Genomic DNA, 24,045 nt, shown 5'->3' with positions numbered 1-24,045 from the left:
GAAGTGAACACCATCAGATGTAGGCTTTGGAAACATTACTTCGCAGTTGAGAGGAGGATGGCCTAGAGGAGAGACTTGAATCAGGCCAGCCTGTTAGAAGTCTATTGCAGAAATCCACGGAAAAGGTGATGAAGACCTCTACTAGGATTGTTGGCTGTATAAGGAGAGAGAAAGGGGTGAATGTAGAAGACATAGTGAAGATAGAAATGACAAGATTGGGAAATGGATTGGATTTGGGCAAGTGAAGAGTCAAGGCTAAAGCCAAGGTAACTGGGAAGATGGCAGAGCCCTCAACAATGATGCAGACATTATGAAGTGGGAGGGCTTAAGAGATAGGTTGTGAGCTCTGTTTTTAACACACTGAGTTTGAGAAGACAGTGGGACACCATTGGGAGAAGAATGTGGTTGGTTAATTCCTCCATATGCTCCTGTTTACTGCCTTCTAGGGGAGCCCAACATGAATGTGGCCATTGACAGCCAAGAATGGCTTAATCAGAAGGAGACTCACAAGATACCAGCCACGGATATCTTCAAACGTCCCTATTGGCTGCAATTAAGGAATGTAAGCCACTGCAACAGAATGACAGAAGGTTTGGGGAATGAAATTGAGTCAAACAGTCAACTCTCTAGAGTCCTTATATTTGCTTTCCTAATCTCTTATAGAATTCTTGGGTTCTGAACCTCTGCTGTTGGGTTTATCAGTACAACCTAGGGAGAGCATTACCATTGGCCAAGAGAAGAGCTAATGGGCGCTGTTCTCCCCAGCATGAGTGGGCACACCTACCTCATGCTTATACCTATAACCGTAGCAATTGGTCTCCTTGCTCATTTCAGTCCTTAGACCTCACTACTCCCCAAACACCCTGGTACTAACTTAACATGACTCTTAGGTCATAACTTGCTCTTTTCCAACCTGCACCATGTTTTCTCAGCCCTGGGTGGGTTTTTCTCCTTCCTCCCTTGCCCTATGTAGTGACTTTCCTAATCACTGGCATACATCAACCCTGCCTCAGCCAGGATGCAATACAGCTTCATGGAAAGCAGATGGCAGCATCAAAACAGAAGGGAAAGTTGTGGGGTGGAAGGAAAGCCAAAGAGGCCTCCAGCTGTTTTATTCACTTCAGTGCAGAGGGATGAAACATCTGTTCAGTGTTTGGGGGAGTCCTTGTGTGGAGTCAGACCTCCAGGAGACAGAGAAAAGAGGCTAAGATAACAAATCTGCTCCCTGATGCATCTTCTCTTCCCCAAATCAGGGAGGTAATGACAGCTGCTCACTAGAAACTGATTATGTTAGACATAGGCACTAATGGGATGACAATCTGAAAATATTCATTATTACATTACCAGCCAGCCATCCAGAGAAGCTGGCTGAGTGGTGATAGCAGAGAGTCAGCTGGAGGTTCTGCCCTGGCCTCCGGTGTCTGACAAGCTCATTCAAGAAGACCGAGCTAGGTCTTAGGTGGAGATACTAAAGAACCAAATGGAGCCACGCCAATGTGGTCACCAGAATGAAAAAAGCACAGGGCTAGAAAATCTGAAACCATGTCAGTTTCTTGTGAGTCCGCTAATGCTCGACTGAAAATACCCTTAATGAATGGGGTATATTTCACTTGGGGAACTCAGTGCTAGCAGTAGCACAGAAAATGATTTTAAAAAATCGAAATTTATATTCAGATGTGCAAAGTGCTTTAAGAGCATCCTCATTCGAACCTCACAATAACCTTGTGAGCTAGGTATTACAGGTACTTTTATCCCCGTCTTACAGATAAGGTAACTAAAGTTCGGAGAAGCTATTTTTTTGCTTGTGTTAGTAAGTTAGTAAGTGGCAGAGGAAGGATTTGAACCCAAATCTCTTCTGACTCCAGGTCCCATGATCTTTCCATTTTATCACACTGTCTCATAAGAACAGAGTTTTACCATAGGCTGAGGGATACTCAGACACACCCTTGACACGCAGACTCACTGCCAGATCAAACTATGAGCCTAGAAAGAAAATCTATGAATGAGATAGAACAGATGGTAACTAAGCCATGAGGCAATGAAGGCTCATAGAGGCCCAGAATTGTGAATGACCCCAAGCCCAGAGTATAAGAGAGCATTAGGACTTTCTCCTGACCCTGCTAATTAGTGAAATAGACATATTAGACAGCTGACCGTATGAACGTTTATGAAAAAGTAAGGTGGAGTTTGGGTGTATGGTTTAATGAACTATGGAAATGGTGTTAGCACTAAGTTGAATGGTTAGTGGTGTGGGTTGTTGTTGTCCTTCATTCTCAGAGAGGACCAAACTGACATCACTATGCTGGAGTCAAATTTTAGTGTGTCCAACTGTGGCTGATCAGACCAATATGAGCTCAGAATGCTGTACCACAGGTCGGGCATAAACAGCCCATGTGCACATTTGGGGTGGATACTCTAAATCCTGCGTTTCCTTTGAGCAGTTTTAATTCTGCTTTGCTCATGGAGCACAGCACCTTCTCCGATGTGGGCACACCATGCCGAGCAGTCCTGTGCCACTGTCTCCCATGTCATACAATTCCAAAGTTCTTAAGAGAGACCTTGAGAGTTTCCTTGTATCACTTCGTCTGACCACCATGTGAGCGCTTGCCCTGTGTGGGTTCTCCATAAAGTAGTCTTTTTGGCAAATGTATGTTTTGCCTTTGAACAATGTGGTCAGCCCATCAGAGTTGTGCTCTCTGAAGCAGAGTTAGAATGCTTCATAGTTTCGTTGGGGTAAGGACCTCAGTGTCTGGTACCTTATCTGGTACCTTCAGAATCCTCCTAAGACAATTCAAATGGAAGTGATTCAGTTTCCTGGCATGGTGCTGGTATAGTGTCCAGGTTTCACAGGCATACAACAATGAGGTCAGCAGCACAACTCTGTAGACCCTCAGTTTGGAAGTCAGTCTAATACCTCTTCTCTCCCATACCATTCTTCAGAGCCTCCCAAACACTGAGCAAGCTCTGGCAATGCATGCATCAACCCCGTACATCCCTAGAAAGTGCACTACCAAGGTAAGTGAACTTATCCACAGCATTCAAAACTTCTCCATTTGCTGTAACTGATGGTTCCACATATGGATGGTTTGGTGGTGGCTGATGGAGCACCTGTGTTTTCTCAGTGTTAATTGTTAGGCTGAAATTAGCACAAGCAGCAGAGAATTGATCCATACTTTGTTGCGTCTCAGCTTCAGAGGTTGCGTTGAAGGCACAATCATCTGCAAACAGAAAATCATGCACTAACACTCCCTCCACTTTGTGGGTTATGGAGAGGATGAATGACTTAGGGGTGCATTTCAGATGCAATCTGAGGATTACATTTCAAAATTCCAGGTGCGGACCTCTGGAGTCAATTCTGTGATGTGTGTGAGTCTTTGGCATGGAGGGAGTGGATTCTGGGATAAGACAAAGACAGGTATCCTCTACCTGTATAACTGGATAGAGAGGTCATCCAGACTTGGATCCTAGTGCTGATCCCCATGGTACAAGACCATTATTGGGGGAATTGTGATAGCCAAGCCCAGGAAGCCAAGATATACTGGCTTGACACAGTTCTGATCCCCCAGGAATCACCCCCTGAGAAAAGAGATCACCCAGACCAAGTGCAGGGCTGAGAAGCAAGCAGAACCACAGCTAGTGCTCAAGAGTGTTATTCTTTATGAACAGATGCCTCTTAACTAATTCTTCCTTTTTCTTCCAGCCGCTCCACCCATACCTCTTCTTCCTCCCCAACTCATCTTCCAGACTCTTCATCTATTCTCTTTTTCCTCCCCCTCCTTCTCGTTTCTCCTTCTTTCTCCTGCTTGAAGCACTGAGCTTTCAGTCATGAAGATTTGCATTTGGATCCTATCTCAGATACTCGATAGCTATGTGACTCTGGGCACATTTTATTTAGCATCTCTAAGCATGTTTTTTCCTTTGCAAAGTGGGAGTAAAAATAGCATCGACCTCACAGACTTCTCGTGAAGACCAAGTGAGATGATGCACGTAAAACATTTTGCAAATCATAAAGTACTATGGAAATGTAAGCTATTATTGTTGGGGTTACTATTATCATTATGATACTTATCTCTCTCACTTCTTTTCCCTGCCTTTCCCCTTCCTTTGTCTTTGCTCCTGGTCTAGATCAGGGCTGTCCAACCTCAGGTTTTTACTGAAACAGTAGACAATATATTTTGATTTGCCATTTTAGCTAGAGCTCTGCGGTAGCTCGGCTTCATTTACTAAAGTGTTTATGTAAATTTCTATGCTCGTAGGCAGGCTGCATAAATTGAACTGTGGGCCACATTTTGGACTACCCTGTCTTGACCTGAGAGCTTTAATTGCTGAGGAAGGAGGAACTTGGGGGTAACAGCAGTTGAGTAGACTTGTTTCTTTCAGATTCAAATGAAATTTTTCTGCCCCTTCTGCCATGTCCTGTAGGGAAAGGAATGGCAATCCATGGTACCCAGTGAGCATGTAAAGGGAGGCACTTATTCTAGCTCCAGAATTTGGGGAGAGGGGGAAGGGTTAGCTGTCTCCTATCCTGCCTCCATTAAGCAGCTTCCTCTTACCTCTGCACATAGCTTTTTCCTGGCTTCACTGGATTAAGCAACCTCAGAATACTTGTGTCTATGCAGACAACCACATTCCTACCTCAAAGCCAGATCATAGGAGCTGCCAACATTATACAGAATGTCTTGGGTCTTATTTCCCTTGTCTGATGAATCAGGTCATAACACCAAAGTTAAAGGTATAAGGGACACAGATCCCTGGAGCAGCCATATGTGCAGGGAATAGGTTCCCTGGTGGCTATATATAGGAAACAACATATTCTAGGACCTATTGAAAATCAGCTCAGGATTTCCTATTGTTTTATGACACTTGGATGCTCAGCCTCTAGAGTATCTTTGATCACTAACATCTCCAAATTCACTTTCCTTTTCCTCTGAAATCCCAACCACAAGATAAACTATCCAGAACTCACCTTGTCTCCTTGCCCCAAGCAGACAGTTGGGAAAAGAGGATAGCTAGAGACTTTTGCCCATTTTTGTATTCTTATTTTGCTGCAGTATAGCAGAAAGATACTGAACCTCAGGAAAGCAGTGGATTCACCTCAGTTCTGCCACTTATTAGCTGTGGGATTCTGGGCAAGTGACTCAACCGGGAAACCTAATATTACAGAGGGCAGCAAGTAACACAAATAGAAAAGAAGAAGCATGTGTTATTCCACAGGAATCAATACAGGGAAGAAGAACAGAAACAATCCTCATAAGCTCACCTGTCCATAAACCAATTCACAGAGTATAGATAATAAGCAAAGTCAACTAGATGGAATAGTGAGGTCAGTGTGACTTTATAAGCATCATTGACTTGGTAAATGTGATTCATGACAGGACTGTGGAAATATAAGGATTTACCCTATCCAAGAGGAACAGATTGTATGGAAGGGAGGACAGGGAACTATGTGGGGCAAGGGAGAGTGAGGAAACCAAAGGTGATTAAACCAGAAGAATATTGGTGAAAAAAATGGCTTTTCCCTAAACGAAAATAACTGTGTTCTTTAAAGACATGTACAAAAAATAGAAAATAAGTCAGTTAACAAGCATTTATTGGGTGCCTACCACATGACAGGCACTGTGCTAAATACTGTAAATACAGAGAAAGAAACTCAGGTAGCTGCAAACTAATAGAAAGAGGTCTGTAAGAAAGCTCCTTTAAGAAACATGTCAAAAAATCTAAAGCTACTCTGAGTTTAGGGTTGCAACATAGATAATAAAAAGAGCTTTTAAAAGTTTTGGGGAGGGATAAAGATGAAGAACAAGGGATTGAACCTCTGTTAGGCACAAAAAGGAAAAGGATCTAGATTTAGAGTTGGAAGGAACCTTCAAATAATAATGATAATAATAGCTAGCATTTATACAGTGCTTTAAGGCTTGAAAAACACTTTACAAATACTATCTCATCTTATCCTCACAACAACTCTGGAGTTCTTATTATCTCCATTTTACATATGAGGAAACTGAGGCAAACAGAAGTTAAGTGACTTGCCCAGGGTCAAACTGTAATTGAAGCTGTATATGAAGTCAGGACTTCCTGACTACAAGTCCAGAGCTCTATCCACCTAGCTACCTTAGAAGTAGAATGGATGGGGCAGAGCCAAGATGGCGGCCGGAAAGCAGGGACTTGCTTAAGTTCCCCCCTAGGTCCCTCAAACACCTATAAAAATGGCTCTGAACAAATTGTAGAACTGCAGAACCCATGAAATAGCAAAGGGAAGCACGGCTCCAGCCCAGGAAAGCCTGGATGGTCGCTGGGAAGAGTCTATCACACGGAGCTGGGAGTGGAGCAGAGCAGAGCCTAGCATGGGCGGTGTGGACCAACCAGACTGGGAGCCGGGCAGAACAGGCCCTAGCACCCTGAATCAGTGAGCTGTGGCAGTTACCAGATTTCTCAACCCACAAACAAGAAAAACAACAGAGAAGGTTACTGGGAAAAGCTGCTGGGACAGAGTGATAGGACTTCATGGTTCGGCCAGGGGTGGTGCAGCTCTGAGGCTGCTTCCAGAGCTACAGTTGCAGTTGCTTCTGGTCCCGGGCCCACCTGGTGGGAGGAATTAACTGGTGGCTTAGAGAAGGAGTGCAAAGCCTGCTTTGCCCTGCCTGGATCTGGGCCACAATCCTGGTTGGCGGCTCTTTGGGGAGAAGGAGCAATGGTGTGGCAGAGCTTGCTGTGCAGAAGTTGCTCTGAAAATAGCAGCACTTGGACCCTAAAGCTTGGGACAAAGTACTCTCTACTCTACAAGCAGTCATACCCCAACAAAAAGCTCAAGGGTCAAGTAGTTGGCTGGGAACATGAACATTCAGCAAAAAAGGACACAGATTCAGACTCAGACTTTGGAATCTTTCTTTGGTGACAAAGAAGACCAAAACATACAGCCAGAAGAAGTCAACATAGTCAAAGAGCCTACATCAAAAGCCTCCATGAAAAATATGAATTGGGCTCAGGCCATGGAAGAGCTCAAAAAGGATTTGGAAAAGCAAGTTAGAGAAGTAGAGGAAAAATTGGGAAGAGAAATAAGAGTGATGCAAGAAAACCATGAAAAACAAGTCAATGACTTGCTGAAGAAGACCCAAAAAAATACTGAGGAAAATAACACCTTAAAAAATAGACTAACTCAAATGACAAAAGAGCTCCAAAAAGCCAATGAGGAGAAGAATGCCTGAAAGGCAGAATTAGCCAAATGGAAAAGGAGGTCCAAAAGACCACTGAAGAAAATACTACCTTAAAAATTACACTGGAGCAAGTGGAAGCTAGTGACTTTATGAGAAATCAAGATATTATAAAACAGAACCAAAGGAATGAAAAAAAAGTGGAAGACAATGTGAAATATCTCATTGGGAAAACCACTGACCTGGAAAATTGATCCAGGAGAGATAATATAAAAATTATTGGACTACCTGAAAGCCATGATCAAAAAAAGAGCCTAGACATCATCTTTCAAGAAATTATCAAGGAGAACTGCCCTGATATTGTAGAACCAGAGGGTAAAATAAAAATTGAAATAATCTACCGATCACCTCCTCAAAAAGATCCCAAAAAGAAAACTCCTAGGAATATTGTGGCCAAATTCCAGAGCTCACAGATCAAGGAGAAAATACTACAAGCAGTCAGAAAAAAACAATTTGAGTATTGTGGAAACACAATCAGGTTAACACAAAATCTAGCAGCATCTACGTTAAGGGATCAAAGGACTTGGAATACAATATTCTGGAGGTCAATGGAGCTAGGATTAAAACCAAGAATCACCTACCCAGCAAAACTGAGTATCATGCTCCAAGGCAAAATATGGACTTGCAATAAAATAGAGGACTTTCAAGCTTTCTCAGTAAAAAGACCAGGGCTGAATAGAAAATTTGACTTTCAAATGCAAGAATCAAGAGAAGCATGAAAAGGTAAACAAGAAAGAGAAATCACAAGGGACTGACTAAAGTTGAACTGTTTTGTTTACATTCCTACATGGAAAGATGATGTATGTAATTCATGAGACCTCAGTGTTAGGGTAGCTGAAGGAATATACATACATATATATATATATATATATATATATATATATATATATATATATATATATAGAGAGAGAGAGAGAGAGAGAGAGAGAGAGAGAGAGAGAGAGAGAGAGAGAGAGAGGGCATGGGGTGAGTTGAATATGAAGGGATGATATCTAAACAAAATAAAATCAAATTAAGGGATGAGAGAGGAATATATTGAGAGAAGGAGAAAGGGAGAGATAGAATGGGGTAAATTATCTCACATAAAAAGTGGCAAGAAAAAACAGTTCTGTTGGAAGGGAAGAGGGAGCAGGTGAGGGGGAATGAGTGAATCTTGCTCTCATCGAATTTGACTTGAGGAGGGAATAACATATACACTCAATTGGGTATCTTACTAGAAGGGAGGGCAGATATGGGGAGGAGGTAATCAAAAGCAAACACTTTCGAAAAGGGACAGAGTCAAGGGAGAAAATTGAATAAAGGGGGACTGGATAGGAGGGAGCAAAATATAGTTAGTCTTTCACAACATGACTATTGTGGAAGGGTTTTACATACTCATACACATGTGACCTATGTTGAATTGCTTGCTTTCTTAGGGAAGGTGGGTGGGGAGGGAAGAGGGGAGAGAATTTGGAATTCAAAGTTTTAAAAGTAGATGTTCAAAAAAAGAGGGGGGTTTTGCATGCAACTGGGAAATAAAATATACAGGCAATGGGGCATAGAAATCTATCTTGCTCTATAGGAAAGTAAGGGAAAAGGGGATGGGGGGAGTGGGGTGACAGAAGGGAGGGCTGACTGGGGAATGGGGCAATCAGAAAGAAAGAAAGAAAGAAAGAAAGAAAGAAAGAAAGAAAGAAAGGAAGGAAGGAAGGAAGGAAGGAAGAAAGGAAGGAAGGAAGGAAGAGAGAAAGGAAGAAAGAAAAAGAAATAAAGAGAGAAAGGGAAGGAAGGAAGGAACAAAGAAAGAAACAAAAAAAGAAAGGAGGGAGGGGGAATAATTAATCACTTTCTATTTTTCTTGTTTTCTTTACCAAAGAGAATGCTCTTCAGAGTGGGAAGAATATAGAACAAAAATGGTTAACAAGGAATTTAAGCCCAAGATGACCTAAGGAGTGGATGAGAGCCCTTGGCTGTCCTCAATGAATGCAAGTCATAAGGCCCTAATGAATCATGTGCCAGGATACTGAAAGAATTTGTGGGTGTAATTGCTGACTGCTCTCGGTGATTTTTGAGGAACCTCTGCTAACAAGAAAGTGTCTCAGCACTGGAGGTGAACAAATGTACCAATATGCAAAGAGAAAAGAAAGCAGACACTTAAAGTTATAGTCCCATGAGCTTGAGATTGATAGCTGGCAAAAATTCTAGATTAGATGAAAAAGCAGCCAATTTGTGAGCACTTAAAAACGAAGTGGTGATCACTAAAAGCCAATATGATCTCATTAAGAATAAGTCATGCCACAGAGAAAGGTCCCCTTTATTACCAAAATGCTCACAGAATTGGATATTGCAGGGGGGAAAAAAGGAAACCAACTAAGTGTTCATTGATCTGGGAGTGGCTGAACAAATTGTGATATATGTTTAGGAGGTTGATGTAGGAGTATCCCAACAATTATATGAGCTTAGGGGCAGCAAGGCTCTGTTTAGGAGTGATTGCATCTCCTTATGGAGAATGTCAACATGGCCAGTGGCACTTATGTATCTATTTATATCTCACTGAGGATGAGTTACTGAATCTCATTCATTAGAAATAACTTGATTGGTTTGAATTGTTGTGGTTTGATTGAGGAAAAATTGGTTGTTTCTGACCATTAGGGGTCAGGGCAACCCTTTCGTACTGGGAACTGAAAGAGAGTCTTCATTGAAGGCATCCCTTTTTGTGATTTTTCAGAAAGTAGTGGTACTGGGTGCCAAGGTGTTGGAGGGAATGGGTGGCAGACAGCAGCCTTTGTGTGTGCATACAACCTTTCTCCCCCCAACAGTTCCTAGGAGCTTCAAATGGCTGCCCTGGCAGGGAGGAATGTGGGAATTGCATGTACTCTAACCCACGTGGCCTTAGAGGAGAGTTTATCGACCCCAAATTCAGAGACCAAGCTTTGTAGAGGGAAAATGGTAGTTCCCAGGGAGTGACATCCTCTTTGAAAGAAGAAGATTCTTGAGTTCAGACTTCCAGAATGAGGAGAGAGAGTTCCTGGGCAGTGCCAGCCTTGAGAGATCTGGGATTCAGCCTTCTTCACTCTGCAGGGATTCCTAAAGTGGGCAATACTGCCCCTGGTGGGGGGAGCTGGACCAATTCAGGGGAGCAGTAGTAGCCTTGAGTGCAACTGGGGTGCATTGAATAAAAATAAGGAGGTAGTAGAAGCATAAGGAAAGAAGAGAAGAAAATTTTGAAAAATCATTTGTACATGTTTCATCTGTTGTGTAACAGAGTTAAAGTTGCAGTGATTGCGTTATTTTCCAGATAAACATACAAAATGCAAGTTATAACCCATTCGTGGTCAAGTCTACCAATGGGTCTTAACAAGCAAGTGTCGGCAGATAAGCATGTCATGCATTGTAGGGAAGTCCAGCATGCATTGGCAGGAATATGTGTGTGTAATGACTTGTTTACAGTATGATAATGTATGGTTACATGACACAGTATTACATCATCAAAATTTCAATGCGGGAAAAAACCACAAATTTACAATAAATTGTTAATTTAAGATGTGTCTTTCCTTAATATTTTATATTTTTATGAAATGACACAAATTTCAAAAAATGTTAAAGGGTTAAAGAAAGTAGATTTTCAGGAGAGTGCTGAATAATTTTGGGGGGGGCAGTAGGCCAAATAAGTTTGGGAACCTCTGTTCTAGAGAGAAAAGAGAGAGTAGGAGCCCTAAAGAGGCCACCTCAAGGCTGGCATTGCCCCCAAAATTATACCCCATCTATGAGGCTGGGTCTTGAAACTCTCTAAGAACTCCGTGTTGGCCAGAAAATCCCTTCTTCTATTTCCAGAAGGAAGGGTCCCAGAACTCTCAACCTTGAAGTAGGTAGATACTTCCTCTTCAGTCTAGAGCACTAAACTCCAGTATCCTCTTCTCTCCAAGTACTTCCCTGTAATCCCCACTTCCTTTCAGAAAGTTAGGTGCCTAAACTTGGGGTGTCCCCCAGGAATTTTCCTCTCAAGTCATGTGGGTAAAAAAAGCTGCAACTTTCAAGTGCTTCTAACCCAAAGTAGCCATGAATAAACAAAATATAGGGAAGCTTCCCCCAACCCTGAGCCCCACATCCTCTCTCAGCACTAGTGTTGGTGGTCTGTCTAAAAACAAGGTCAGAAAGGGTGAATAAGCACCAATAGGGTCAAGTCTGCCATGAAGACTCCTTTTTATTATTGTTGTTCATCCTGTATTTTCAAAGAGGACCAATAACATCATGGGGTGATGTCTTGGCTTGTGCATGAACTGGATTTAAGTGAGGCAGAGTTGCACAAAGTTGTCAGCCTCACTCTTTCTTCAGAATCATCAAAATCCAATGGCAAGACAAAAGCAAGATGACTGGCAGTGGCCCAGGATGCAGTAGATAACCTTGGCATCTTTGACATCTGACCAAGCTCTAAGCACTCCACAGTGCCTGTTTCAGCCACATTCATGGCCATTGCAAGAGATCGTTCTCATCTGCCCATTCCACCAGGGGAAGTCTTCATATGCCTGGGGTAGATATCCACCCCCAACTCATCGATGGATTTGAGGCTTATTCCCTAGTCTTCATCAAGGCTATCTTCATGATGATCACAAATGATCCTCATAAAACATATATAGATAAGAAAATATGGCTATAAATCAGTGTCTGTTAATGTTTTCTTGGTTATGGTTTTCAATATTAATGAGGTCCAAGATTTTTTCCATACCTTTGATATCTTCCTTTCCTTCAGATACCTTATAAATTATTCCCTCACTGCTCTCACAACTTTGTCATCTCCAGCACAGACTTCTCCTATGTATACTAGCTCTAATCCAATTAGTTTTTCATTTCCCCTATAAGCACATCTCAGAATGTGATGTTCAAATCTAAATGCGGTAGTTGTACTTTCCTTAAAGATAAAAAAGTGTCTGTTACAAAAATCTTGGCGGATCGTCTTCATTTTTCTTCTGTTTGTTACCCTGCTTACATTTTCATCCTTAAGTGCCTTAGATGAATCTCTCACCAAATTGTCTTTAAATTGATTTTGCTTTTGCCACCTCTTTCTGTTTTATGGGATGATATGACTCATAATTTTCTATCACTCTTCTCTATAAGATTTTATGAGCAAGTTTATATTATAAATCAGTGTTACCTGTGGACTCCAACCCTATCCATTTGGCAAGAAATTCTAGTGTTTGCTGACTAAGGCACTTATTAGGCTCTTTAGGTCTACATGATGTGGAAATTAGTTTATAGCAGTTAAACTTATGTATGAAATTGATAGTGTGTCTCCCATACATTCTTTCTCCCATTCATCGCCCATTGCTCATTATGAAGGATTTGTTTGAATAGGTCTGTTTTGTTTTTTGAAATCTATGCTAATTTTGATCCTTGCTCTAACAAGTCTGTGATCTCACTCATACAGAGAGACAACTCACACCAATAACAAGTCATTACTTGTCTGTTAAGATATAATCACTGTCATTTTTGTAATAGCATCTGGTGTTCCCATGTCTAACACTTAAGAATTCTTTTCTCAAAGAAAATATTCATGATACATAGGTGGAATCTTCTGTGTAGTCTATAGATCTTTGAACATTCTCATTCCTTTTTCCTGACCTATGTTTTCCAACATATTTCTTGTCCTCCTCACATTCCTCCCTTTGCATTGAAATCACTGAGTATCAAAATATATGTTGATTTAATTTGAAGGGTCATATTGAGTTCTTCATCAAATTTCTCTGCCTCTTTATGCTCTGAAACAGATACTGTTGCATAAATGAAAATTATTTTCATGAAATTCTTTCTGCAAATACTTATCATAAGCACTGCAGTAAGAAGTGAATAAATGTTCCATGAAATAAATGATGCTTCTTTTTGCCTTCAGGTATATTATAAAATCACCTCCTCCAGTTCCATTTTCTGCTTCTCCAAGAAGAACCTGTGAGCCATTCTTTCATTTACTCACAGCTTCCTTCTGCCCTCTTGGCACTATGCCCTCTTTTCTACTATCCTGCCACCATCACTGAAGAAGCAGAATGGGGCCACAAAAGTATGGAGGACAATTTCATATTTTTCTTTGATTCGTGGGTTTACCAAGACCAAAGAACAGATCACAAAATAACCTACTAGAGATGAGTCTCTCCAACTTAGCCTGACTCATCTTTGGAAAAGGAACTCTATCTGATATTAGACACATAACTGAAGTTGTTCCTCCAGGAGAGAAAATGCCAGAGTGTCTGCTTCTCTGGCATAACTTTCAAGAACCTAGAATTATGTCCATACCACAAAGAAGAATCGGAATAAAATTGTGGGAAGAGGAAATGGGAAAGCTTAAAAAAATAAACAATAGCAGAAATGATAGAAGAGAATAGAAAAAACAAGCTTTCCTTCCCTCTAAATGTAGAAAACTTGGGAATCCCTTTCTATACAACGATAATCCAAAGGGATCCCAGGTGAGACTCAAAGGTAGTCTCAGGTTGTATAATTTTGAGCGAATATCTTCTAACTTATCCCATGCCAGGACAAATAAATCAAATGTACAAAAAATATCAAGTGATCCCATATGAGGCCCCCAACTCACATGACTCCCCTTGGAAGAGATTTCTTCCTAAAGGTGAATGAAGTTAGAGTGGTTCCTGAGGTATTCGTAGTATTTACTCACTGGAGTTTTACTACACTGTCCCTCTACCGATCTAAGTTTACTTCCCTTCCAAGGATGGTCCAAACCAAAACGTGGTACTGTAAGTTTGGGGGACCAGATCATTCCTTAGAAGATTACCCAAGTAAGAGAAGAGGATTATATCTATTATTTAGAGGCTATTGTGAATCCTTTATATATTTCCTGAATTTTCTAAGGAGTGAAATACAAGTTGCCCTGTCCCTAGTAGGCATTATTACTTTGACTTACCTTTTCACCTTCATCTGTGGCAGAATAGACACAAGCTATATTTCCACCATGTTCTGAGAAGGATTTCTGGGTGTGGGTAAAACAAGTCATATAGTTTAGAGTTGGGACACATGCTCACAAGATTGAAATCCCAGAGATTGGACTCTTAGGTCATGGACTATATATTAATATAATAAAATGTTATTGTGCCCTACCACGATGATGATAAGGAATTCAAATGTAACATGGTTGAATCTGGCCTCACTATCTTAGGGCCAGGATAGCTATATTTTGCTCCACAGGATTCTCCAGTACCCCAAGGGGATTAAGAGCAAACATACATTTTCCCCAACATTCTGGGGGAGAATTGGGGGGAGGGTGCACTAGGAAGGAGTAGTGGGGATTTGGCTCATAATGTAGTTCAGTTCCTATGTAGCATTCGTCTCACCATGCTGCAAGTCCAAAGTCCATGTAGGCAGATGTTCCAAGACACTTGCTTTTCTGGGTTTCACTGCTGGGCTGGGTGCAACACTTGGTCTATATTCCAATTATTCCTTAATTTGAGCTCCTAAGCTGGAACTGGGATTCCACCCCCTGTACCCAAAACATAAGAGAATGAATGGAAAAGACTGAAGATCTAGGTTCATGGCCTAAGTGTGTGGGATGGGGGAAAGGAGACCCGAACGGTGTGATCTCACCAACATAAGTGAAGGATATGCTTTTACCCTTAGAAGTAAATGCTGCAAAAAGCCACACAGGGTCTATGCCAGGTCATTTTAAAGATGCTTCCAGTTCCAGCCATGTAGCCATGAGAAAAGACTCCTCCTAACCATGTGATAAGCCAATGCAGAATGTCTACACATATTCTAGTCCTCGAGTGCTCCAAAAGCAGGTCCCTTAGCATCTTCCACATGGGTGATGTCATCTTGGTTGTTCTAGTCATATGCCGAACCCTCATTACATAAAGAAACAGGATGACTAACACACAGAAGCAAACCCTTAACAATCATCTATACCATAACAACAGTGTGAATGAAAACAACCCTAAAAAGCAGCTACACAAAGATTAATTACAAAGATTGATTATTTTTTGCTCTAGAAAATACAGGATGAAATATCCATCCCTTGTCTCAACTATGAAGGACATATGAAGAAAAACATTATTTGCATCCACAGAAAGAACTGCATAGAATAATTTTACATATATGTATGTGTATATGTGTGTGTATACTTGTGTCTAATGGTAGCCATCTCTAAGATAAGGGAGAAAAAAAAGAAAAAAATCTACATGATAATTTTGTTGTATATTTTAAAGGAATAGCGAGTTGTGCATAGTAGATTTGCAGTTTCATGTACAATCATCTTTTTATTGTACTGTGTTATGAGAATATTTGTTTTACTCCATAAATTAAAAATAAAATTAAAGAAACAAGATGTACGACGACTACAATCGTATAAATGAAAAGAACAATAAAATAAAACTGAATGCAATGTAATTGTATGACTAATTTTGGTCCCAGGGAAGAGTGGAGAAAATGCACTCTCTCCTTGCACTTTTACAGAGGACTATAATTGTGGAATGTTATATATGCTGTCAAACACACTTCATGTGTTGGCTGGTTTTGCTTTGTGTTGCCTTCTTTTTTATTCTTTATTATGAGGGATAACTCCTTGGGTAAGATAGGGGGAGCAATACATTTGGAAATGAGTGTTATAAAAATTCAAAAATTATCAATACAAATAAGATTTTTGAATGCTCAATAAAACCTTATCGAAAAAGAACATTAAAAACCCTGCTTTAAAAAATAGCAGGTTTTGCTGGACTAAATCCATTTCGTTTTTTGACAGGGTTACAGGACATTAAATCAAGGTGAAGTCACAGATATAATATATGTAAATTTCATTTGACGAGGCTCTCATTGTGTGAGAGATGGAAAGACATGAACTGGCTGATAGCATGGTCAAATGGATTCAGAGCTTGTTAACTGAGTAGACCCAGATCATTAATTAACATATTTGGTGTCTACCTAGAGAGAAGTCACTCCTGGAGGATTTACTTGGCCCTGTTATCTTAGGCTTTATCAATGCTTTAAATAAAGGCAAGATGGGATATTTACCTTGTTTTCAGTTGACATTAAGCTGAGGTTTGGGGTTAGAGTGCAACGTCCCATTAACAAATTTCATGACTGTATAAAGTACTATACCAATGAGAAATTTTTAAAAGGAATATACCAAAAAATGGAAGCAAAGCAAATTAACATAGGTTATGAGTGTGGTATGGCCTGTAAGAGTAGTTCAGGAATGCTAAAAGTCAGGATGAGCTAAGGCTGGAGAAAGGAAAGTAAGGACAACAAAAAGGAGATTTTTAAACCTCTATTGAGACAAAAAGGTGAATCAAAGAAGGCATAGGATCTTTGCTTGGAGTGGATAAGATGGCCATAATTGACAACAGAGAGAAGGCATATTTGCTGAATTCTTATATTGTTCATTTTCTCTGCAAAGGAAAATAATGTTTACATTGGGAATGACTAACAGGGAATTGGTGGTGAAGAAGAAAAAAGGATAGTAAGTAAGCACCTAGTGTCTATGAATGATTTCAAGTCACCTGGCCCAGATAATTGTATACGTAGGCCCTGAAAGAACTGGTGGATGTAACTGCTGAGTCACTGTGTATGATATGAAAGATCATGGAAAATCGGGGGGGGGGGGTTACTGCAAGATGAGAGGTCAAAGGTCCCATTTTTAAGAGAAAAAGAAGAAAAGAGAATCTGCAAACTATAGGCCAGCAAACTTATCTATAATTCCTAGGAAAATTATGTACTGGATCATTAAAGAGGTGATTGGAGAACAGCTACATAGGAAAATAATTACAAAGGGCTAGCATGACTTCATCAAAGTCATGCCAGATTAATCTCCTTTCCTTTTTTGCTAGGATTACTTAAAGAGCAGATGAGAAGAACGATGCTAATATAGATATCTAGAACTTAGCAAAGCTTTCAATAAAGTATTTCCTATTATTCTTGTGGAGAAGATGGAGAGATATGAATAGATTCAAAATTGGTTGTATGGCCAGACTCAAAGAGTAATTAATAATTCGATGTCAACATAGCAGAAGGTCTCCAGGTGAGTACCCCAGGGATCAGTGTTTGGTCATTGTACCACTGAACATTATCCATGATTTGAACGAAGGCATGCTCCTGAGATTTTCAAATGATGCATAAAACTGGGAGGGATAGCTAATACACCAGTCACCAGTCAGGATCCTAAGAAATCTTAGTTAACTAGAGCATTGGACTGAATATGATAAGATAAAATTCAATAGGAATAAATGTAAAATCTTGCACTGGGAGACAAAAAAAAATCAACTTTACAAGTATTACATGAGGAGGCATAGTTAGCAGTTATTCTGGCAAAGATAAGGGTTTTAGCGGACTACAAGCTCTGGTTGACCAATGCCTTTTGAATGAACCCCAGGTCCAGGTCCTTACCCAATCAAAAAGAATTCTCATCACCCCAGCAGCCTGGAACCAATTTGAAAATGTCTATATACACACTAAGCCCATGTGGGGATTGCATCAATTGATCACGTGCTCAAAAAGACAAGGGTTATTGGCTAGTCCTTCATCAGATATATTGATGTGAGAAAATTCAAATATCAGAAGGAAGAAAGGATAGAGATCAACAGAGGAAGAAACAAAAGTATATTACAGACCTCCTTGATAGAAAGAGGAAATAGACAAGAAGTTTGGGAGACATTGCAAATCTAGCTGGAAAGCATGACATATTAGTAATAGTAGTAATGGTGACCTTCAATTATGGTAGACCTCTGCTGGTGCTTTCTCTCCCTGACAAAAGCAAAGCTGCTAATAATTAGTTGACCTGCCCCAATGATGTTTGCTCCCTTCAACAAGTGGAGAAACCAACAAAGGGAAAGGCTATCCCAGACAAGAAGGAAATGTTTGCTGAAGTAGAAACAATAAGAACCTCCAGAGAACATTCTCACTCCAGCTTAAAAATTGTAATAGAAAAGGAAAGGAAATCTGGGAACAGGGTTCCAAGTACCTAGATTTTAGAATGTCAGAGAAAGTACAAATAGAACCCCATGGGCTAAAATTCTATTTGGAAAGTTAGAGTAGGAGGCATAGAAAATTCTCATGAATGAAATTCTGAAGACACAAAAGAAGGTTCAAAGAGGAAGAAAAGGAGGAGACCAATGTGGATGCACATGGAATTCTAATGTTAGATTTTAAGAGTGGACTTGTCCTATACGAATAGTATGAGAAGCACAAAAATTTGGAACAAACCAGAGGTAGAAAGGCAAGCTGAGGACAACAAAAAAAGGTAGGTTTGGGGGTTTTTAGCTATATTGGGGAAAAGAGGAGGATTGAAGAAAAATCCAACCAACGCAAAGGCTCAGTGGAACTGTAATAACGAGGGCAGAGAAAAACAGAGCTACTAAAGTCTTATTTCACTTCCGTTTTCTCTACCAAGGAGAATAATCTTTCAACTGGAAAGGGCTGGGGAAAATACAAAGACTAACAGGGAAATGATAAGGAAAATCAAATGAGATAATGTGTGTAAAGCACTTTGGCAATCTTAAAGCACTATAGAAATGTGAGCTCTTAAGATAAGTAGAGGGACAGCAAGAATACCCTGAATGCCTTTGATGGGTTCAAGCCACCTGGTCCAGATAAACTCCATCCCCAAAGTGTCTTCAGAACTGACAGATGGGAATGCTAATACACTGCTGGGAATGTTTAAAAGGTCTTGGAGAAGAGGAGAGGTACAAAGTATTGGAGAAGGGCAAATGTCCCAGTTTTAAAAAAGAAAAGAAAACAAAGAGAATGTCAATACAAATATATAGGCCTGTTAGCTTGATTTCACGTCCTGTAAAAATTATATAAAGCATTATTAAAGAGTTAGGAAACAATTAGAGTAGAATGTTGTGATTGCAAAAGCCAGTAGGTTTTCAACAAAATGAAGTCAGGCCAGCTGGCCCCATTTGCTTTTTTGACAAGCTAAATAAACAGGTTGATGGGGAGAATGCCAGTGTTCATCCTGATTTGAGCAAAATATTTGACAAAGCCTCTCATGCTATTCTTCAGCACAAAGTAGAGACACACAAGCTGGGTGATAGTGCTATTAAGAGAAGTCAGAACTAGTTGGATACCCAGACCCAAAAACGGTGTTTAAGAGTCCAGTGAAAGTTGTTGGATGGAGGTCTCTGGAGGGGTACCCAAAGATCTGCTCTTCACCCTGTGCTATTTAACACTTTTATCATTGCCTTGGATAAGAACAAACATAGCAAGCATGATTTTCAAATTTGCAGATGACAAAAAGTTATGTATAGCAAACACATGGGGTAGCAATATCAGGATCTAAAAAGAAAAAAATCCCAACAAGCTAAAATGTTGGCACAAATCTAATATGATGGAAGGGGGCATGGATAAATCTAATCTCTGTCTCAGTCTCTTTCTCTATATCTGCATCTCTGTTTCTCTGTCTCTCTTACTCTTCCTTTGAAGGTGGGTCTCCATTACTCACCCAAACCAGAAAGTGTAGCAGCCTCTTATGGGTCTGAATTGACTCAGAAGCTTTGGCCTCCTTGATTTTTAGGGGATGGGCCAATTTGTTCCTCCTTAAGCAGCACAGAGGCACCCTGCTCCAAGAGGCTTTCCATATTGGTTCCAAATGTAGAGCAGACACTTAATCAGCCTTAACCCTTCTGGAGCTCAGAACTCCTAACCACAAGCAACCACCAGCCTTAGAGTCCCCAGTAGTAGGGATACAGGTATGTGCCACCACACCTGGAGATAAATTTACTCTTAGATCCAGGTTCAAAAAATCAGTTTCACAAGGATAATATGAGGAATCATATCTAGACAGAAATTCATCTGAAAAATCTGGGGATCTGGAAACATACCAATGTGGTACATATAATAATTATTAATAACAGCTAACTTTTATTCAGTGCTTTAAGATCTGTAAAGTACTTTACATACATTATTTCATTTGGTCCTCACAACATTTCAGAGACAGGTACTATTATTTTCCTCATTTTTAGATGAAGAAACAGAGGCCCAGGGAGGTTAATTAATTTACCTACAGTCACACAGTTAGTAAGCACCTGAGACAAGATTTGCACTTAAGTCTTTGGAACTCCAGGTCCAATGTGATAACTATCCACTACCCCAAGTTGCTTCTTCCCTGATAAAATGTAAGCTCTCTGAGGGCAAGGACTGTTTCATTTTTATCTCTGTATCCTCAGTGCCTAGCACAGTGACTGGCACTTAATATTTATTGATATGGAAGCCAAGAAAGCTAATCCAATCCCAGTTACATTAGAAGGGGTGTAGTAAGCAGGATGAGAGGAGTGATACTCGGCTCCTGTTAGATCAAATATGGAATATTGCATTTCACATTTGATGAAAGACATTCCTCCTTCAGCGAAAGGTAAGCGGAACGTTTAGATACAGGCTGGATCAAAGAGTCTCTGATCTCCTTTCTAACCCTAAGATTCTCTTATTTTTTGCATGAACAAGTTAGAGCATCCAGAGGAAGTCAACCAGGATACTGGTAGAACCCAGATTCATTGAAGGAACTGGTGGTGTTTATCAATCTATAAGTATTTATGAAGAACTGACTATGTTTTAGGCACTGTGCTGGGCTCTAGGGATTCAATGACAAAAATAAAATAGTCTGCACACAAAAGTTGGGAGCAGGGGCAGGATGCCATAACTGCCTTCGGGCATTTAAAGAATCGGCATATGAAAGAAGTTAGACTTTTTCTGTTTGATCCCTCTGAGAAGAACTATGAACAATGGGTCAAAGTTTTAGCAGAGCACATTTTGGATGAATATAATGAAAAACTTCCTGACAAATGCAGCCTTCCTGAAATGGAATGCTTGGTCTTAGACTTTAGTGGCTTCCTTTTCACTGGAAATACTCAAACTTAGGCTGGATGAACACTTGGGGATGCTCAAGGGAGGGTTCCAGGTCAAGTACAGGTTGGTTTAGAGGGCCTCTGAGGTCTTTCCCATCTCTGAGATGCTATGATATGATGTCCATGAAAGGACTTTGTAAACTACAAAATACTAAACAAGTAGAATCATTATTTATTAATGAAATTGTTATTGATGATAGTGAAATTTTATTGATTATAATGATGATATAATGGCAGTTAGGAGGAAGATGGAGAATTGTAAGGAGTGGTGAAAGGCAGGGATTTCTTTAACCCTGCCCAAAGGCATGTTTAAGTACCAGAAAAGTAGACTTAACCCTTGGATGCTAAGAGAACTGCTAATGAGGAGGGGACAAAGCTAGTGAGGCAAAATGCAATCAGTAGTTTTTTCTAGGCTGGGCAAGCCATATTGGATACAGCAGACTGTTGGGGAAAACAGACTGGAGTAAATGGAAGAGTCTCAAGGAGGCAGAGCCTGTAAACACTGGAACAGAAGAGCAGATTCTAGCAGATCATCAAAGGGAAGGGAAGCATGCCAAAGGTGGAAGTTGTAGTCTACTTGATACTCCATGAACCTCCATTCCATCCCCCATTCCTAGAATGCAAACACTTCTCACTTCCACTTTCCAGAATCCTGAGCTCTCTTAAAAATTCAACCCAAGCACCACCTCTCACATGAGGCTGTTCTCGATACCTCCATCTGCTAGCACCACCACCCCAATTACTTTGTACATCCTTTATGTTTACTTATACGTGCATGTGTTGTTTCCTCTGATAGAATGTAAGCTCCTTGAGGGCAGGATCTGTTTCATTTCTGTCTTTCTATCCCTAATGCCTAGCACACTGTTCGACACATAATAGCTGCCTAATAAATGGTGGACAGCTAGTGGTAAAGTGAAGATAGTGCTGGACTCCGAGATGAGAAGACCGGAGTTCAAATCTTGCCTCACATACTTACTAGCTGTGTGAGGCAAGTCACTTGACTTGTCTCAGCCTCAGTTTTCTCATCCACAAAATGGAGATAATAATAGATAATAATAGAGATAATGTATTTAAAGCACTCTCTAAAATTGATAGTGCCATATAAATGCAGCTAGTATTAAGTGATAATATAATCATAATTATTGTTATTATTATTATTGTTAGCTAGCATTTGTGTGGTGCTTTATGGTTTGCAAAGTACTTTACAAATTTTATCTCTCCTGATCCTCACAATAGCCTTGTGAAGTAGCTGTTATTATTAGCACCATTTTACAGATGAGCAAACAGAGGCTGAAATACATATATGTGTGTATGTGTGTGTGTGCATGCATACATGTATGTATGTTTATCTCAAATACCCATTGATTGATTAAACTATAATGCATCAATGCCTCATTTTCCAGGCACTCTTCAGAAAAGCACTCTTTCACATAACTGAATTTACTAGATCATAAAATCATACATTTCCAAGTTATGTCTGGGCCTTTTATATACACCCATAGGGTGATGAGACTAAGTCTTAGAATGATCTCTGAATCCTGAATACATCTGGTGCTGCAGCTGAATAGCCTTGTCATCACTTGCCACCACCAGGAAAGGTCCCTAGCATAGCCACGGCATACACAAAAATCAACACACAACACAACAAAGATACACAAGAGGAAAATATATTGCTTCTCTGTGTGTCTTCCTTTGGATCAACATCCTGGGAGAAATATACAGAATCACACAATCTCAGAGTTCAAAGGCAACTCAGTGCCATACTTATCCAACCTACATTTGAACAAGAATCCTGCTGCAACATTCTCAACAAGTGGTCATCCAGCCTTCACTGAAAGACCTCAAAGGAGAATCCACTTCTCCACAAGGCAGATCCTTCTACTATGGGATAGTTCTGGATTTTAGGAAGAGACTTGACTATATCAAGAAAACATCCTGAAAAAGCCAGATGATGCCTCTCCAATCTTCTCAAATCCTGAAGGGTTTACCTAGCTCTGATTATCACTCCCTGAACAACTGAATCCCCACCAACAGAAACAAAGGTGTAGTCATCCTAATGATCCATCTTTCCTTCTTCATAGAAATATTAGCTGTACATCAACTCCACACATGACTAATAATGGTGGCACAGTGCAGTCGACCTACTCCTGGTTGTACTATTCCCCTTAGCCATGATGCTTACAAGCATCCCACTTCACTTTTCCCACCACCACTTAAAAAGAAAAGTAGACAGGGCACCCCTATGAACCTTTGTTGAAATCTCTTACCAGGGATAATCCATGGGCATTTTCTCCTAGTTCCCACATGAACTCCTCTGCACGGTAGTCATTACGACCAATAATACAGAACTAAAATTCTTTTTTTCTGTCATCAATTCAGAAGTTTCTACAGCTCATTATTAAATCCTACTCAAGAGTATGCTGTTCCAATGTTGCCATGGAAATTTGGGGGAGCATACTGGTTTCAGCACCCAGCATGGCACCTGGCAGATGGTAGGTGATTAACAAATGTTTTTGATTATTGATTTGAGATTTGTTATGACTCAATTAATGAATCAATAAACAGTTACTAAGCACCTACTATGTGTCAGGTACCCTACTAAGCTGTGGGGATACAAAAGGCAAAAGATGGCCCCCATTCTTAAGGAGCTCACAATGTAATGAAGGAAACAACATGCAAACAAATATATACAAACTATATGCAGAACCAATAGGAAATAATTAATAGGGAGAAGGCATTCGAATTAAAAGGGGTTGGGAAAGGTTTCCTATAGGAGATGGGATTTTAGTTGGGACTTAAAGAGGCCAGGGAAACCAGGAGGTGGAGAAGATGAGGGAGAGCATTCCAGGAATTGGGAATAGCCGGAGAAAATTCCTGGGCTGAGATGAAGTATCTTGTTCGTGGAACGGCCAGGAAGCCTGTGTCACACTGGATTGAAGAGTAGGTATGGTGGAGAAGTACATGCTACATGGGAAATTGACTGAATCTTCTAGGTTTATGACTTTCCTACCTAATAGTTCATA

The sequence above is a fragment of the Trichosurus vulpecula genome, chromosome 7 (genome assembly GCF_011100635.1).
Source record: "Trichosurus vulpecula isolate mTriVul1 chromosome 7, mTriVul1.pri, whole genome shotgun sequence".
NCBI lineage: Eukaryota > Metazoa > Chordata > Mammalia > Diprotodontia > Phalangeridae > Trichosurus > Trichosurus vulpecula.
This window is presented reverse-complemented; position numbering follows the sequence as displayed.